Source organism: Suncus etruscus, chromosome 6, assembly GCF_024139225.1.
Source record: "Suncus etruscus isolate mSunEtr1 chromosome 6, mSunEtr1.pri.cur, whole genome shotgun sequence".
Classification (NCBI taxonomy): Eukaryota; Metazoa; Chordata; class Mammalia; order Eulipotyphla; family Soricidae; genus Suncus; species Suncus etruscus.
This window is the reverse complement of record NC_064853.1, coordinates 124,228,100-124,247,124: the sequence shown is the minus strand read 5'-3', so window position 1 is coordinate 124,247,124 and position 19,025 is coordinate 124,228,100. Positions and strand designations below refer to the sequence as shown.

Here is a 19,025-nt window from a genome sequence, read left to right as displayed (position 1 = left end):
TTTAAACTATTCTTCTGCACTAATAATGTGCATTTCAGTGTTTATAGTATTAAACACCATCAGACTTGTAGGATAATAAATGGGCAGATGATGCTGGCAGTTTTGTATCTTAATGCTAATGGTGTGCCATCATCAAAATGAGTGAACCAATTAATATGGTTTATATCATATTTTGTACTTTCCTATTGAAAGATATTCTAATGGGCAAGGTATGTAACCTCACTTATTTAGCTCCTAATTCTGAATTCCTCACATTGAGAAAATGTATGGTATTTATTTGCATTTTTATTATTTTCTTGTTTTAGATGCTCATTTGAATCTTATTTTTTTTCTTTCTTTCTTGCAGTTCCATCCAGTTATTTATCGCCTAAGCAGTTTGGAGCTTGCTTCATCTCTAGGCTAGGCTTTGGAGCACTTCAGTGAAACTAGCTGAACTGTGACCCGAGGTGCCACACTTTCGGTGAGTGGAGTCACAGACACAGCTTTTGTGTTTTTATCTACCTTGAGTTGTTTTGGCATCATTGCCAAAGCATGTGTGTACCAAGCACATAGCAGGACTGGTGTGGCTTTGAACCAGAAAACTGGTTGTTGTTTTCTTCCCTCTTTTCCTGATGATCCTAGGTCATTTGCACTACCATATTCTTTCTCCAAATTCTGCTGTTGGCTCTTCCCTCATGCAGCACACTCGTGCCTTTACAGTATCTCAGTTTGGCTTCTCTATCTTCTCTATCTGGTTCCCCATCCAGTATATTCTGATCTTTAGTTCCCTGACTCTAGAAATATTGACTGTCACACTTCCTCCATGGGAATAAAAACAAAACTTCTGCTTATGAATAGTTGAGTCACATAGCATTGTATTGTAGAGTTCAAGCGCATTATGAATGGAAAAGCTTGTTGTCCTTGATATTTAATTTATGCTGCCTATAAGACAATAGACAGTAAGAAAGCCAGTAAACCTTTGATAGAGTCTCGGGTTAACACTTTGATTTTGATTCTCCTTGAATGAGCACCCTCCATAAGTTTGTACAGTATCTAGCACTGTATAGCAAATGAATGCCCTTCTAAGATTCATTCTAACGACACCTACTTCACTTGTTTAGTGTAGTCTTTTGCTTTTTAGATTTATTTTTGCATTTTTACTGGTGAAATTTTACCAAGGTAGTTGAGTTTTGAGTGATACAATGAAAGAAGTTGTAAAGGAGAAAAGAAAAGCATTCTGGGAAAGAGGCATCTGATTTAGCTGCAGCAGTAGTTGCAAAGATTTTGTTTGTAATACTTTGAGTATGTACAGAGACTTGGTGGTCAAGGATAAGTTCTGAGAAGAGATACACTAGAGATTCAAAAATGATTAGATGGATGAATGAAAAAGACAGTAGTGGATTAAATACTTTTTACTTATTTCCATTATCTCTAATACAAGATGTATGTATGTATGTGTGTATGTGTGTGTGTGTGTGTGTGTGTGTAAATAAGGTGATAAATTAAGAATAGGTTTTAATTGGGTACATTGAAACAGCTTAGGAAGTTCTTATGGGATAGGTAACATAATACTAAAATGGAAATTTTGAAGTGATGAATCAAATGATGCAGTATGATCCATATACTGGTGCTTATCAGTGTATCAGGAATAAGTGAAAGTATTAAAACATCTATATTAGTTTCTCTGGTATATAAACTGAAGTAAAAGACACTTCTTTTTTTTTATTTGTTTGTATTTTGGGAGAGCTACACCCTGCAATGCTCAGGACTTAATACCAAAGATACTTGGGCAATCATATGGGGTTAGGTCAGCCACATGCAAAGCAGGCACCCTATTCCAAAAGACACTTATTTGAGAGATCTTCTTCACCTAGGCCCTCATTTCCCATGTTTTCCTTGCTCTCTCCATATGTTATTCTCGATATGTGACTGGAGAGTGGAGGATCTCCTATTAAAGTAGTAGTAGCCCATTTTTAGATATTTTTATTGTTCTTCATCTTGATGAATGGAGTAGGATTGAATAACAACTGAGAAAATCCTCACATTTTCTGAAGCTCCTGTCTTGGAGTTATGAAAATGGTGTTAAAGGGAAATTTAGTTTATTCAGAAGATTCCTGAGTTCCAGGGTTGCAAAAGCACAGAGCAGGTAAGCTCCATTCTAGAAGTATCACTCATGCTTTGGTCTGCCTTCAAAGCTTGTGCTCTATCTCATCCTGCTTTTGTGTTCAAGTAAAGAGTGCTCAGGACATGTTGACAGACATTGATCTTGTACAAAAAGAGGTGCATGGTGACACAGAGTTAAAGTTCACACAGCGCTGTGATCACCTGCCGGCTTCCATCTCTCAGTAACAAGTGTGAGATCACAGCAGTGCTCAGGCTTGGTGGGACCCATCCCAGAAGTGTATTGCCTCTTAGAGAGAATGAGGCTTGGATTTAAGAGTTCAGAGGACTTTCCTGGCCAAGTTCCACAAAAGAGCACATCTGCAACTTCTCTCCTCCTCCCCACTCCAGGACTCCACCTCCTTTTCTTCAGCATCTTAATGTTAGACTCTTGAAGTTTTCTGGGAGAGAGGAGTCTTGGGTGCTTGAAGCTCAGGAAAGCAAAATCATGCAGAATAATGCAATGGTTTGGTAAGATTGAGAAAAGGTTACATAGTTTAGAAAGCTGCATGATATATATATTTATATACATACATACATACATACATATATATAGAACAACAAAAACAACACTAGCCTGACTGGTTTGAAGTTCTCCATGATCTCATGTTCTGCTATCAGCTGGTGAGGGCAGGTTCTCATAATGTACAGTTGGTCAATAAAATTTATTTTGAATTTTGGTTAAAGGGCAAGTTGGCCTGGAGGCCATGTTCAGCTTCTAAAAAGCTAGAAAAAGAACTTTCCTCTCAATAACTCTGTAGTGTTCTATCTTATTTTCCATTGAACCTGTTTTCAAGAAATGCTTACCAATTCCTGTGAAAAACTGCAATATTTCTGCCCTCTGCTGTTTATGAATTGTCATTTTCAGCCCTACTGGAATAAAGGGGAGCAGCTTTACCACACAGCTGGGTAGCTTGGCAGTGTGAACAAATGTTAGTCCATATGTTGAGTTTCCTCCCAGAACACCGCTGGCTTTTCCCATCTCAACTTTGCCTGATACTTAAACTTTTAAATGTGCCTTTGCTTTTAAGGAGGTAGACTGCCTTTCTAGTCAATAATCTACCTTAATTATGCTCACGTGCCTGCCCTTCCTTCCTTCCTTTTCTTTCTTTTTTTTCTTTTTTTCTTTCTCCCTCTCTCTTCGCTTAAATATACCATATAAAATATAACTTATATACCAGCCTAGATCCATAGAAAAGGTGAACTTTTAATATAGATTCTGATAGGATGAGGGTGTTAATATCTGATTCTAGCAAGTCCAAAATGATATATAAGATATGAATTCATCATATCATTAAAATATGCTTTGGGCTATTTTTCACAAGTAAGAACATGATTTTGAAAGAGAAAGAAATTGGGGCCGGCGAGGTGGCATTAGAGGTAAGGTGTCTGCCTTGCAAGCGCTAGCCATGGAAGGACCGAGGTTCGATCCCCAGGCGTCCCATATGGTTCCCCCCAAGCCAGGGGCAATTTCTGAGCCCTTAGCCAGGAGTAACCCCTGAGCATCAAATGGGTGTGGCCCGAAAACAAAACAAAACAAAAAAAATTAAAAAAAAAGAAAGAAATGTAAAAAGCATAGAAAAAATTCTGATACTCAAGATAAACCTTTAATTAGGACTAAAGAGAACAGGAGTGTGTGTGTGTGTGTGTGTGTGTGTGTGTGTGTGTGTGTGTGTGTGTGTGTGAGTGTGTGTGTGTGTGTATGTGAGTGTGTGAAATTCTGATTCTTATATTCGGAAATAAAGCTGTTTTTTTAGGAGGAAGTGTGACCTTCATATAAAGGAACTTCATTATGCCTGCATTTCCAACAACACATTTCTCAGTAGATAATGCTTATTTTAATACCCCATCAGTAAAATATAACTTGACATTTTTTAAATTTTACTTCCCTCTCATTTAAAGTTTTCAAATAATCAGTAGATGCTGAATATATAAGTAACTAAGTCTCATTACAAACAAGATGAGCACATTCTTCCTCTCTACTTTAGAATCCATTTTTTTTGGTAATAACTGGGATTGTTATCACTGTATTGAAATATTAAAAGCATTACATTGGGTTCTTTTTTTCTTTTATGGTTTGGTTGGTTTGGAGGGCCACATCTGGAGGTATTCAGTAGTTACTCCTGGCTATGTGCTCAGAAAAATATACCTTTTGTACTCTGCATTCCATGTGGAATCTAGATTGGACACTCGCAAGGCAAGCACTCTCCTTGCTGTATTATTGTTCCAGTCTCTTAGTTTCTCTTCTCTCTCTTTTTTTTTGGGGGGGGTTTGGTTGCTCTGTGTGTGTGTGTGTGTGTGTGTGTGTGTGTGTGTGTGTGTGTGTGTGTGTGTGTAGTAGGGCACACCTGGCAGTATTCAGGGTTACTCCTGCCTCAGCACTAACTAATTACACCTGGCAGTGTTCAAGGAACCATATGGGATGCCAGGAATCACACTCAGGCCAGCCCCATGCAAGGCAAGACCTACATGCTATACTATCTCTCTGTTCCCATCTTTTTTTTTAATTTATCTTTATTTTGCCAGCATAGATACATCCTTTAATACTCTGCAGCTAATCTTAAAATAAGTTCATTTTGAGATTTTTTTTCCCTCCCAACACGATACATGCCTGAGTTGCTCCTTAATGTTGTGGGTTTTACAACAGATTTTCTTGAAATAGCTCTCCTTCTCTAACATGAAGTCATGCAAATATTTCATAGTTCATGCAAAAAAATCCCTCAAAATGGTAAAGACTAAAATTTAACATAGCCAACCAAACTAGTAGATGGTACATGTGATATTGATGAAGGAAAAAAAAGAGGCTATTCAATACACACCAAGCACTAATTTTACTTAAAATTTATTTTATATAAACATAAATTTTACAAAAACATAGTTTTCCCCTCCAGGGTCTTTCCTAATAGTGCTCAAAGAGACCAGACTGACTGTGGAGATATGACACAACTACTCAAACATCTGATGTGCACTTGTGACACACTCACAATTTATAATAAATTATCTACCTGTCTATTTTTAGTGGTGGGGCATACCTATTGGTGCTCAGAGGCCATTCCTGTCTGATTATATGGTCAGAGAGCCATATCTGGATCTGTGGTGCTGGTATTTGAGCCATTGTCAGCAGCTACAACCATTAACACTTACAAAGCAAATGCCTTTCCTTCTGTATGATCTCTTTGACCCCTATATTCTTTTTTGTTATATTTTAATCACAAAAACAAAGTTCTCTTTAACCTTTAAAATGGTGGCCAAGGTGGGCCAAAGAGATAGCATGGAGGCAGGGCATTTGCCTTGCATGTAGAAGAAAGGTGGTTCGAAACCCGACATCCCATATTGTCCCCTTAGCTTGCCAGGAGCGATTTCTGAGCATAGAGCCAGGAGTAACCCCTGAGCGCTGCCGGCTGTGACCCCCCCCCCAAAAAAAAATGGTGGCCAAAGATATTGAGAACTGTGTTCATTTGCCTGGCTAGGATAGAAAAGAAACTTGTGTAGTTCATGGTTCCTTCAGAGACTGGTTTATTGATTGGATTTTGGATAAGGAAGAAAACTAAAAATTAAAAATGAAATGAATAGGATTACATGCTAACTTCATTTTTGTGGGGGTACACCAGGTGACACACAGGGGTTACTCTTGGCTTGTGCCTAGAAATCACTCCTGGCTCAGGAGACCATATGGGATACCAGGAATCAAACCCAGGTTTGTCCTGAGTCAGCCACAAATGCCCTACCACTGTGCTACCACTTCAGCCCCTCATTTTAATTTCTGTTTTTATGAATAACATGATGATAAGTAAATTTTTGCCAATATTTTTTTGTGGTGGAAGGAGATTGACACACGTGGCAATGCTCAGAGGTTACTACTCCTGGTTCTGGACACAGAAATTATTCCTGACACTAAAAAATTATTCCTAGCAATACGCAGGATTCTGTGGGATGCTAGGGATCAAACCTAGATTGACTGCATGCAAGGCAAGCACCTACCTGCATTTCTATCTATTCTATTTTCTTTATTCTATTCTATATTTTCATATGCATTTTGAAGTGGATTTATAACTGTAAACTTCTTGCTAAACAAAGACCAAATCATTGGCTGGCTTTAAAAGAATCTCCTGTTAGCTTTTGTGATTGATTATCCTTAGTATTTCTGATTCTGAAACTGAAACATTTGTTATGAAAACTTATGTTTTCATTTGTTTAGGTATTGTATAATATTGAAGACATGTCAGTTTGCTGGCTTCCTTATTAATTTAATAACTGTTTTCATTTGGTCATCTTCTCATACATGAAAAATTGAGTTTTTTCAGTGTAAAATTGTTTTTGCTCATTGTAAAATTCCTAGGGTATGATGTCAGTTCAATGAAGGAGGTTGTTTTCTTAAACTGTTTTGGTGGGGGTGGTTCATTCAATTGTTAATCTTATTTTTTTCAATGAGATGAGATCATTGATGTCCTAAAGATGACCATGACATCCATTAAATATCTTCTCAAAAATCTAGCATACAAGGAAATCTCTGATGATAACTGTTAGGAAGATACTATTGAGAGATGGAAGTTGATATCTTAGCTGGGATCAAGCTGGTATCAACTAGTCTATAGATAGTACCGAAAGAATATCCACCAATGTTAGTCAAGGGGCTGGTTTGTTAATTTTGAGAAAGAGATAGCTAAAAATAAAAATAAAAACCAAGGCTTACTATGACACAGACTCCTCCATTTCATTTTCCCCACAGTTATTCTTTTAATTAAAGTTGCTCTAGTGATGAGACTAGCTAGGGAGTTTTGTTTTGCAGCTGTGACCTTTGTAGTAGTTTTGGCAATAGATGCTACCATGTTAATTATCTTCTCCTGCAATGAGACAATACTCAGGTAGTGAAAAGCCAAAGGAAGGTCTCACAGCAGAGAGAATAAGTTTGGGTCCATTTCCTGCAAAGAAATGACCATCACAAGGTAACAGTAGTTTGGGATGAACCTTTGGTTTATTCTTATCAGTGTAGAGGAACTCCCTCATCTATGTGAATAATTTAGAAATTGAGAGTGCCACTTGTGGGCTGTGCCAGGAGTTTAGAGGAAAAATCCTCTTTTTTGATTGGGCCATAGCTGGAAGTATTCAGGGATAACTCCTGCCTCTGCACTCAGAAATTTCTTATGGCAGGTTCAGGGGCCAATATGGGATTCCAGGAATCAAACCAAAGGATCAGCTACAAGCAAGACAAACACCCTACCCACTGTGCTTCACTCTCTAGTAATGAACAAGCAGTTGCTTGTACTGGATTTTAGAATACATTTTATAATTAGTAGATGTAGAATTAGATTCCATGCCCCAAGAAACCTCTTGCAATTGGAGCATATGGAGCCAAGTTTCTAGACCCTTAATATGGCTGTAGTTTTATTGTTGAGGAAATGTTACTATGATCTTTTCAAATGAGGTTTACAGATAGACTTTATTTATTTATGTATTTATGTATGTATGTATTTATTTATTTACTTATTTTTGCCAGAGCAGCTGATGGTTCATTCTTGCACTCAAGGATCACTTCTGGCAGCACTCAGAGGACCAAATAGGTGCTGGAAAACAACTGTATGCCAGGCAAGCAAACCCCCTGCTGTACCATCTTGCAGCCCTTCCAAGATAAACTTTATTTTTTGTGATTCCAAATCAGAAGGATGAGTGAAAAAATATGAATATTTGTTTGAAAAACTCTCATTGGACATCTTAGGGAAATATAACTTAGAGCTGGGTTTGGTTTACAGGATATCACAAAACCTAAAAAACAATGGACAGAATTACAATAAAATATACCTACCGTCGTGTCATAAGATTTTACTGAAGCACATTTTCCTAGTTCGCAGTGCAAGAAATCACAGTAACACTAATGTTTGCAATATAAGTCACTGTATTGCATTTAGACTGATGATTTACTTAAGTCAAGGATAGTGATTGAATAAACTAGCTCTTGTTTTGTTTTATTGTTGCTATTTGTATACTTCTGTTTTGAGAGACACACCTAGTTCATAATGCTCAAAATTTGCATGGCTTTATGTTCAGGGAACATAATGAGGGACATGGGATAGAAATCAGAACAGATATGTGTGAGGCTTTGTGATGGTGGATTCCCACCATAATATCACATGAGCTTATTTGATATTTAGGTGGTCAGCCAAGATCTTTGAGCCCTGTCCATCAGTGGTGAGAAGTGAGAGTTGAATCAGAGAGTAAGCTTTGGATTTAAAAAGAAATTTGTTAGCAACAATATGGCAGATTGAGATATGATAGGCCCATATTATAGAGAACTCTCTTGGCCTCAAGGTCACAATTTTTTTTTCTAGGGAAAAAATAGAAAGATACATTTTTATTATGGGTAGATTACAGACTGGTGGCCAGAGGATCTGGTGGGTGGCAGGATGATTAATAAATTCCCTTGTGGGCTACATATTCTGTTGTATTTGCAAATCTGAACCAGGTTTCTCATTAAGAGTCCAGCCAGCATGTCAGCCTAAGGATAAGAGAAAGGCGGCCCCACCCCTTAAGTTTGCTGTGCTTTTATTAATTTTTGATTTCACCTCTTAATTTCTTTTGGCCTGGTTGCAGGTATAGACGAAAGCCATGTATTTAATGCTGATAACTCTAAAGGCATTCCTACTTTAATTAAGTCATCAAACTGAAATTAGCTTTTATTTACTAAAGATTGTCCTCTATCACATAAACTTGAAAAATGCTAGGCTAGTTTCTCTGTTTCTGGGATTGGCAATGAGTGATAAAAGTGCTTATTTGTCTTGGAGCCAATTAAACAGAGATCTTTACAAATTAATTTTGGACATACCATCTGGAATTATAAAATGAATCACATGTTTATAACATGCATTCATAGACACATATGAACCTGCAAAGAAATGCAGAGATTTCATAGCTCTTAATTTAAACATGAGCTAAATGAGAGGTAAAATTTACTCATTTATAAAAGAACAGTTGAATCCATTCCATGGTTTTTGTTTGTTGGTTTGTTTTGCTTTTAGGCTATGCCGGGTGTTACTCAGCCTTAGTCCTGACTTTACACTTAGGGATCATTCCTTGCAGATTCAGGGAACCACCCGGGGTGCCAGGGATTGAATCCAAGTTAGCCACATAAATGGCAAGGTGCCTTAATTGCTGTATTGTCTCTCCAGCCCCATACAACTTATGTATTTGATTATAGAATAATGTGTTGTCTTCACAGGTGACTAAAACTTTTGCTAATATTTCTGGGAAAGACTATTGACATTTTCCATTCATTGTTTACAAAGAGCCACTTTTGCCTCCCTCTTCCCATGTACAGTATTATCACAAAGAAGTGCATTTCAAGAGATGGCTCTAGTTTCTCAGAGAAGAGCAGGTCATATATTCATATCTCCAAGGCAGAAGGGGGATACATTTGTACTAGAAGGCCTTTTAATTTTTAAATACTAATTTTGGAAGATTCCTTTTTAGATGTATAAAGGAATTTTAGGCATTAGTGGTCTTTGAATTGTTTCTAGAACAAACTTTTTTTGACATTGGAGAAGACTTGATTTGTAAGACAAATAATTTTTAATTCCTTGATTATTCAAAGAGTCCTGTAGCACTTGAGTAATACCTAGATTCAATCATCTACTTTATTCCTCAGTTTGAAAATATACTTCACAAAGATCTTCAACTGTAACATAAATAATGTAAAGCATTGTGTTCAGAATTACAGTAATGCTTCTTTGGAATATTTTGGTAGTCCTTCCTCTGAAGTTTCAAGATGTTTTGGAAGGCTCCCTCTGGTTACAGAGTTTCATTTTAAAGTCGGGGGAGAAAGCTTTGAAAGAATTCTTTTCAGCCAGACCTTATCTTTCAACTGGTCAACTTTGACCACCAAGAGAACTACTGAAGTCTTCCAAGTCTCTTAGCAGAAAGAAGAAAAAAATAGTCTCCAAGCCTGGAGGAATCATGTTTCTCTTAGAGAAACTCCCTGCAAGTATATGGTCACAAATCCAGAGTCCTGGTGTCCTACCTGGCCCCAGCATCATCAAGAATGGCCCAGAACATCTCTGAATGTGCTTCCATGCCCACCCCATGTAAAACCACTGGTTTAATAGCATCCTTGGAATGCATTTTATTCTGTTTTATTTACCATAAATGCAGCATCTGTAGTTTGGAAGTAATTCATTGGAGCAGGGGATAGTGGACGTTAATATTATATTTCCAAGCTGCTCAAGAGTTTTTGTGATTCTCACCTCAACAGGCTGAAATGTCATTGCAGGCTACTGAAAATATAATAGGTTTCAGGCCCTGTGGTGCTGGGCTACCAGGGCCACACCCTTTGGGCATTCAGGAGACCTTTGGGGCTGGCTGGGTAGGATGCATGTTCAGACTACACCTGAACTGCTACTTTGTTGCCTCCACCCCTTGAAAAGTAATTCTTATAAGTTGAACAAAAAGTAGATATCTAGAAGAATACAGGCGCTAATGTGTCCTATGTGGGGTTGAAATAATAATAGTGCAGTGAGTAGGACACTTTCTTTGCACATGACTCCCTTTACCACATATGGTTCCCTGAATCTGCCAGGAGTAAGCCCTGAGCATTGCTGGGTGTGTCCCCAAAACAAAACAAACAAAAATTCATAAAGTATAAGAGGCCAATATTGGCTTACCAGCAATTTGCCCAAGAAAATCATTGTCCTTGATATTGGCAAGAGTCTATATGTGTACAGGAAATTTGTCATCAAATCAAACATATAGAAGAAACTAATAATGACTTTTAAATTATGTAAATGCCTAATAGAAAGAGTTTGACTAAATAATAGAATCAAAATATGAAAGTACAATGTATATCTGAAGAACTCATTATTTTTAGAATATATAACATTATGGAAATACCATTACACAGAAAATTCTGAGAGAACCAGACCCTGGTATATTTATTTTATAACAAAAAATAAAGTAGAAATGTGAAAGAGACATGCAACATGTAGTAGTTATTTCTGGGGAAAAGATAAAACAATAAATTGTTTCTATTATTATTCTTTTCTCTAATTTTCTGCCATAATTTAATGTGAATTTTATCATTAGAAGCTATAGGAGAAGACAAACAAGCTGGGTTTTGTTTTTGTTTTTTGTTTTGTTTTGTTTTTTGTATTATATTGGTTTGGTTTGGTTTTTGGATGAATTGAGAAGCTTGTCTTACATGTTAAGTAATCTTACTCACACCAGAATGTGCCTTGTTTTCTATGTGGATTTAATATCATTTCACAGAAGATGGTGCAGTTAATAGCAAGTATTGGGAATAGCCAACATGCCTCTTCTTTCCTGAGTACTGCTAACATAAGCATCCTTTTTTTATTTCATCTATTATTGTTCTCTTAAAATTATACAAAATATTATTTTGGTGCCTTTTACAAGAGTGCAATGAGTTAAATAATGTGGTAGGAAGTTTGTAAATCTTTCTTACTTCCTAGAAGGTTCAATTGCATTGGGAGAACAAGTAGATACTTTGAAAAAAATGAAATAAGTGATGTGAAATTCAGAGCAAAGAGTTATCATTGCCATTATCATTGTGGGCAGAATGCGCAAGGGAAAGCATCAGAGAATGGATGGCCCGGAATAAACTGTGAATAATGGCTGGGGATTTGATAAGTACGCACCACAGAATAATAACAAGGATTGCTTACTGAGGCTCTATTACATACCAACTTCAGGGTGAGGCATTCATTGGAACCACTTCAAAGCATGTCCCAACCCTTGTTATCCAGGATCTGATAATTTCTCATTGTCCAGGTGAAGAAAATAAGATTTGGAAATATTAAACAACAGTTCCCAAGGTTAGATCACGATTATGAACAAAGTGATCCAAATAATATGATCTTTCTCCTCTTCCCTTTCCTCCTCCTTTCCCTCTTTCTTTCTTTCCTTCCTTCTTCTTTCCTATCCAATCCATATATTAAGCATATGATGTCACTTGTCAGCTCACAAAGTTTTGACATTTTTTCCCTGGAAACTGACATTGAATATAGCTTTCCAACGCTTGCTAAGTTTGGGAACAAAGTCTGTTTGAGTAAATTTTTGACCAATAATAACTTTAAATCATGCCCTAGAACTGTTAGGGTCTTGTTTAAAATATTAGGGGACTGGGAATGTAGCTCAGGAATAGAGCACTTAACTGTCATGAGTAATATCTTGGGTATAATCCCTAATACTATACACATGCACAAACTTGATATATATATTGTAGCAATGCATAAATATTTAATTATATTAAAACATAATTATAAAAATATAAGTATATTTATATATATGTAGGGGCCAGAGTAATATGACTCACAGCAGGCTATTGGGCCTTTTCCTTGCATGTGTCCACCCTAGGTTTGATCCTCAGCATCCCATATGTTCTTCTGAGCCTGCCAGGAGTAATTTCTGAGCCCAGAGGTAGGAGTAATCCCTCAGCATTGCTAGGTATAATCAAAACAAACAAACAAACAAACAAAAACTACATATAAACATACACAAAGGTACAAATAAATGCACATATACAAAGAGATTTGCACATGGACACATGCACAAAATATATGTGTGTGTGTATGTCCATCTATTTGCACATCTACCTAGAGTTGCAGAGTTAACTCAGTGGGCTAGAGCACAAGCCTTACTTATAGTCATGCAGGAGGCCAGAATTTGATTAGCAGAATACGAGCAGGAACAGCTTTTAAACTGCATAGGGAAAAGTCCAGGTACATCACTGAGTGTAGCTCCAAAACAAAGAAAAACAAAACAAAACAAAACCATGGCTGATTGAGCCTTTATTGGTGATTGCTTTTGGGGGCCCGGAGCATAGGGCATCTGCCTTGCATGAGGCTGCCCTATGACAGACTACGGTTCGATCTCCCTGCACCCCATATGGTCCTCCAAGCCAGGAGCAATTTCTAAAGGCATAGCCAAAAGTAACCCCTGAGCGTCATTGGGTGTGGCCCCAAACCAAAATAAATAAATAAATAAATAAAACTAAAAATAAACTTTTGTTTTTGTTTTATTTGGGGACACACCTGTTAAAATGCTTAGGGGTTACTTTTGGCTCTGTGCTCAGAAATTACTCCTGGAAGTGCTTGGGAGGCCATATAGGATGGCAGGAATTGAACCCAGGTTCACATGCAAGGCAAATGCCCTCCCTACTGTGTTATTGTCCCAGCCCCCCAAAATATGTATGTGTAGGAAGTGCAGTAGATAAGGTCAGACACTTCATAAACACTATTATTATTATTATTATTATTATTATTTTTCATCAGAAACATCTTCTCCATTGCTGCAAATGTTATCACTATTGATCACTTGTTAGCACAAAGGAAAATACATCTCACCTCTGGTGGGGAGACTAAATAACTGTTTAGAAGAAAGACAAAGGGGAAACACGTAAAAAGGCAATTCCAGTTTCAGGTTTCTATGACAGTCTCTGGAATACCTGTGCCAATTGGTACTAATTAACTGTTACTATCTTAAACTTGCTCATCTCTCCACATTAGCATGCTTAGATTCAGACTTCTCACTCACTCACCAAATCGGTCCTCTTTGGAATTTGGAGCATCATTAAAAATATCAGGTGCTGGGACCAGAGGGATAGCATGGAGCTAAGGCGTTTGCCTTGCATGCAGGACGGTGTTTTGAATCCCGTATGGTCCCCCGAGTCTGCCAGGAGCCATTTCTGAGCGTAGAGCCAGGAGTAACCCCTGAGTGCTGCAGGGTGTGACCAAAAACAAACAAACAAAAATCGGGGGCTTTTATTTTAGGAAAAATTTAGCATTCTTCTAATCACAGAAATACTATATCTGATTTCACACAATATTTCAGTGTTTTATAATTGACTTTAAATTATGTCTTTATAAAGATCAATTTATCAAGATAAATCTTTGTATTGTTCTCTAGGGGTTTAGATGGCCTGTCTTGGGAATCCTAGAAATAAATTTTGCTGTGGAATAAGCTGGGAAAACATCAGTAATAAAAACAATAACAACAACAATAGCAACAACAACAAAAAAAGCCTAAGCTCAAGAGAAAGTTCATGTACATGGAATGAAAATTTTGCTTTGTTTTATTTTTATGGGTCATTTATGGGTCATTTTATGGGTCAGTGATGCTTAGGACTTACCCCTGGCTCTGTGCTCAGGAATACTCAGGGTAGGTATTCAGGGATCATATGGTGTGTTCGGGATTGAACTGCAAGGCAAGTGTGTCCAGCTCCTGGAGTAAAGGATTGTGGAAGAATGAAAGTAGTATAAGGAAGACCAAGAACTGTTTTCCTTGTTTCATGGAGGAGCTCGGTAGAACCTCTTTAAACTTTCACCCCCAGGGCAGAGTTCTTATTCTCACTTCTTTTTGTGATTACATTCAAAATCTTTATGAAATGATACAGTTTATTCCAAACTTCTCACCTTAGAAACTTAAGTACCTGAAAGCTTGAAACCAGATGTGGTTTCCTTATTTTGTATTCCCACCTTATATTTAACTGCTTGGGACATAATAGGTGCTCAGAAAATAATTTTTCAATGAAGGTGAGAATCCTACCAATGTGAGTTTTCCACTGTGTTCACCATGTCATTGGTGATCACATCTGATAATTTGGATGGCCTTGCCATAGAGAAAAATGGGAATTAGTCAATATTTAGTATATGCATGCCTTTTCTGTGAGGTCGACCTCAGGCATGTGCTTCAGACTCATGTCACTGTCAGATGAAATATTGGTAGCCCAAATTGAAATGTAAACTTGAAGCAAGAGGAACAGAACTTGTTTGTAGAGGCTTCTTCTGAGTAGAGTGGTAGATTCCTAAAAGGCCTAAAGTGGATCCTGAGCCAAGGAAGATAAGTGCATTTATGTTAAACAGGACATCAAGTGAGGTGACTCATGAGATGAATATTTTTGTATTAGACTTATCTGTTTGTGCATGTATTTCTGTGTGTTTGTGTGTGTGCAGACTCAACATTGTCATGCTCTGAAAAGTTGCGTGAAAACCATGATCTAATCTTCTAGAGCTTTATCATTCTATAAATTGCAGTCTGAAGCTCATCAATTGAATGAGGAAGTCAAATTAGCCCTTTATAGAGTAATTTGGTTTTGGCATGAGTCCTAGTTTAAGTATAAGAAATATTAGTGACATTGTTGGAGGGGAGTGTTAGAAATATTATACAATACAAAATGATACAGGTACTGGAAAGATTGTGTAGGGTAAAAGGTGTTGCTTTGCTTGTGGCTGTCCCAGGTTCAATCCTCTGCACTCCATGTGGTCCCCCCTGAACTACCGGAAGTGATCTCTGAGTGCTGAACTAGGAATAGAGCTTGAGCACTGCTGTTGGGTGTGTTTCCATCGACCTTAAGAAATGACAGGACACTTTCCCAGATTCCTCCTGCAGTGATCAAGTTCTGATTATTGTGTCCAAGTGAGCCTGTTTGCCCATACTGAAGAACTCTTGAGAATCTGTCTCTAATTCCTTCTAACTAGGATCTCTGAGCTGCAGAATTGCTCCAGAGAACTATTTCACTTCTTTACACACATGAAATGATTGGAAGATTTCAGTCAAATCTATATATACTCTAAGCCAAATATTAAAATTCAACAACAGAAGTTAATAATATATTCTAGAACTCTCTAGGAATGGCTAGCTAGAAGATGGAGACCACCTCATATTTCCATGGGCCAGCTATTTTGGCGACTGACTATGTCATTTGATTCCAACAATGTTGCAAGTAATATGCCAGCTTCAGACCTTCTCTTCTTCCTCATGCTTCTTTCAATCAGTCAACCTTACCTAAGTATTCTTCTCAGCTCATTTTCTCATTGAACTCAACCAGCACTGAAACAGCAATTCTTCTGCAGTATATTTCAGGGTAATGTTAGATTTAATTTATTTTTTTGAAAAGCCAAAAGACCCAGATGTGGTTGATCTTTTGTGCCAGTATCACAGGCGAGCTGATATTATGTCAGACAACTCCGTAAGATTCAGTGAAATTCTTGGTCATACAGGCTTCTGTGAGAAAGAGTATCTGAATATAATTTTCATGATGACATTCTTGCCTTAATTTCACTCATGTAAGGGCCCTGATAAATAATTCTCTGACTCAAATATGATAAAATTATTTATTATCAAATTGATGCATTCTAGACAGTGAACTCCACATTCCTTGTTGGTGTCTCTGAAAATCTTAAATGATAAAGAAATTCCCCTGACCTTGGAATGACTCCAAGGAACAATTTAAAGGCAAGACACAGCTACATTCAAAGAAAGGCTCAACAGAAATTTGAATGTGTTTTGAAGAGGGGGCAGTTATCACCATGGTGATTTTATTCTTTCCTTGACTGAGCTCAAAATGAAAGGGGAGGGGCTTTCAAAGCAAAGATGCCGAAGTAGGTGGATCAAAATATCTGGATATAATTTCTAGTTGTTTGTTATTAGAAATATTCGGTTTAAATTTTGGAATCTATTTGGGATCAGATATTCAGTCAAAATAGGTGGCTGAGACAGCATTATTTTGTAGTTAAAATATTTATAGACAATTACAAAGTGATCTTCTTATTGTTGCTTCTGCTAAAAAACATTCCATTCCCATAGCGAGGGCATTTGTAGCTACCATCAAATGCTTTCTATTTCTACCCACTATGAAAAAATCTTTGCATGCTTTATTTTAATTAATACTAAAAAATAAAAAAACAATGTGATGAATCCTATTTTATTCTATTTTAAAGATTAGAACCTAAGGCACAAAAGACAAAAGAAAATTTGTTTCAATTTCTTTTTGAAAGGATCAAAATCTTTTAAATGATTAATTTTTATATAAGCAAGTACAAAAGCCCCTTTCTCGTGGGTTTTGCATTTATATTGGCTTTCCTAGGATTATATTATCTATATTGCATAATGAAGTTGCATTGTTGAGATTCCATGCCAGTTTCCTATTCAAAATTTATGTCATAAATAACTAGAATAAGAGTATCCAAGAATATAGAAATAAGGTATATTGTTAGAAGGCTTTTTTTTTTTTTAAGAATGACTATAGGTCAACTTTTTCTGGGGGTAGGGGGATAATAACATGGGGGGTAAAACTAGTGGCATAAATCTGGAAAGCTTATGTCATTCATTACTTTTGTGCTCCATTCTGAGACTTTAGGAAACAGTTTTTCAGGAAGAAGCTTCTTTGGACTTCGGACTATTCCTATCAGCCCCAGCCAAAAAAATCATTTTCATTGAGTTGGGAAATGCCTTCTCTTAAACTGTGAACTTATGAATCAGAGACTTATCCAAACCAACCCTGGCTGCCATGCGATAACAGATGTCACAGCGAGACCTCCCTCAAATATTCCTGGAATAGCTCTCTGGAATTCTGTATGTGCCAACAGTAAGATTCAACTCTACCTTCTTTTTCTTACTTATGCTCTCTCTCTCTTGCTTATGATGTGACCTTCACTACTAGTTCTTTACTTTGGGGACTTTGACCTCTGAGTTTCAGAATTGCAGTGGAGGTGGACATATTTTTTTCTTCTGAAGTTATTCATCTCTTGAGAAGATGATTATCTTGGTATATGTTTTCAGCATTAGATATAATTGGCCAGGAAGTTCAAGTGTGGTTCACTTCTCAGTAAAAAATCCATTGAAGCTTGTCTTCTTTTCGAATTCTTTTGAGTATGTCTAGCCAGTGTCTTCATTTCCCTGAACAAAATGCATGGGAGCCAGCTGCTAAGTTGTGCTTGCATGCACCTGTTTGTTTATTTTTTAATATAATTGGTAATATGCCTAGAAGCATGCGCCTATGTCTCAGGTTCACTCTAAGCATACCTGCACACACAGAAGGTATTCATAGCCTCATATTTTGCATCAAGTGTATGCAAAGTTCTCTACTTTTTATTTGCAATGATGCAATTATCAGATCTGCCTGGAACACAAATTTTAAATGGAGGGGAATGTTGAGTCATTAGAAAGTAACTAGAAATGCTAGTACAAAAAATATAAAACCCACAACATAGCCATCATAATTTCTTTTTTTTTTTTTTTAATTTTTTTTTTATTTAAACACCTTGATTACATACATGATTGTGTTTGGGTTTCAGTCATAAAAGGAACACCACCCATCACCAGTGCAACATTCCCATCACCCAAGTCCCAAATCACCCTCCTCCCCACCCAACCCCCGCCTGTACCCTAAACAGGCTCTACATTTCCCTCATACATTCTCAATATTAGGACAGTTCAAAATGTAGTTATTTCTCTAACTAAACTCATCACTCTTTGTGGTGAGCTTCCTGAGGTGAGCTGGAACTTCCAGCTCTTTTCTCTTTTGTGTCTGAAAATTATTATTACAAGGGTGTCTTTCATTTTTCTTAAAACCCATAGATGAGTGAGACCATTCTGCGTTTTTCTCTCTCTCTCTGACTTATTTCACTCAGCATAATAGATTCCATGTACATCCATGTATAGGAAAATTTCATGACTTCATCTCTCCTGACAGCTGCATAATATTCCATTGTGTATATGTACCACAGTTTCTTTAGCCATTCATCTGTTGAAGGGCATCTTGGTTGTTTCCAGAGTCTTGCTATGGTAAATAGAGCTGCAATGAATATAGGTGTAAGGAAGGGGTTTTTGTATTGTATTTTTGTGTTCCTAGGGTATATTCCTAGGAGTGGTATAGCTGGATCGTATGGGAGCTCGATTTCCAGTTTTTGGAGGAATCTCCATATCGCTTTCCATAAAGGTTGAACTAGACAGCATTCCCACCAGCAGTGGATAAGAGTTCCTTTCTCTCCACATCCCCGCCAACACTGTTTATTCTCATTCTTTGTGATGTGTGCCATTCTCTGGGGTGTGAGGTGGTATCTCATCGTTGTTTTGATTTGCATCTCCCTGATGATTAGTGA

General features: G+C 37.3%; 1 protein-coding gene across 1 annotated transcript in view; it reads left to right on the top strand.

Annotated features, from left to right (window-relative positions):
- The first annotated feature begins 435 nt into the window (after nt 1–435).
- The window catches only part of TENM2 (teneurin transmembrane protein 2), a 1,185,834-nt gene continuing 1,167,244 nt past the window's right edge, over nt 436–19,025 (top strand). Inside the window, exon 1 of the mRNA XM_049774568.1 lies at nt 436–460. The gene's annotated coding sequence lies outside the window, so the exon portion shown is untranslated. The remainder of the gene's footprint in view (nt 461–19,025) is intronic.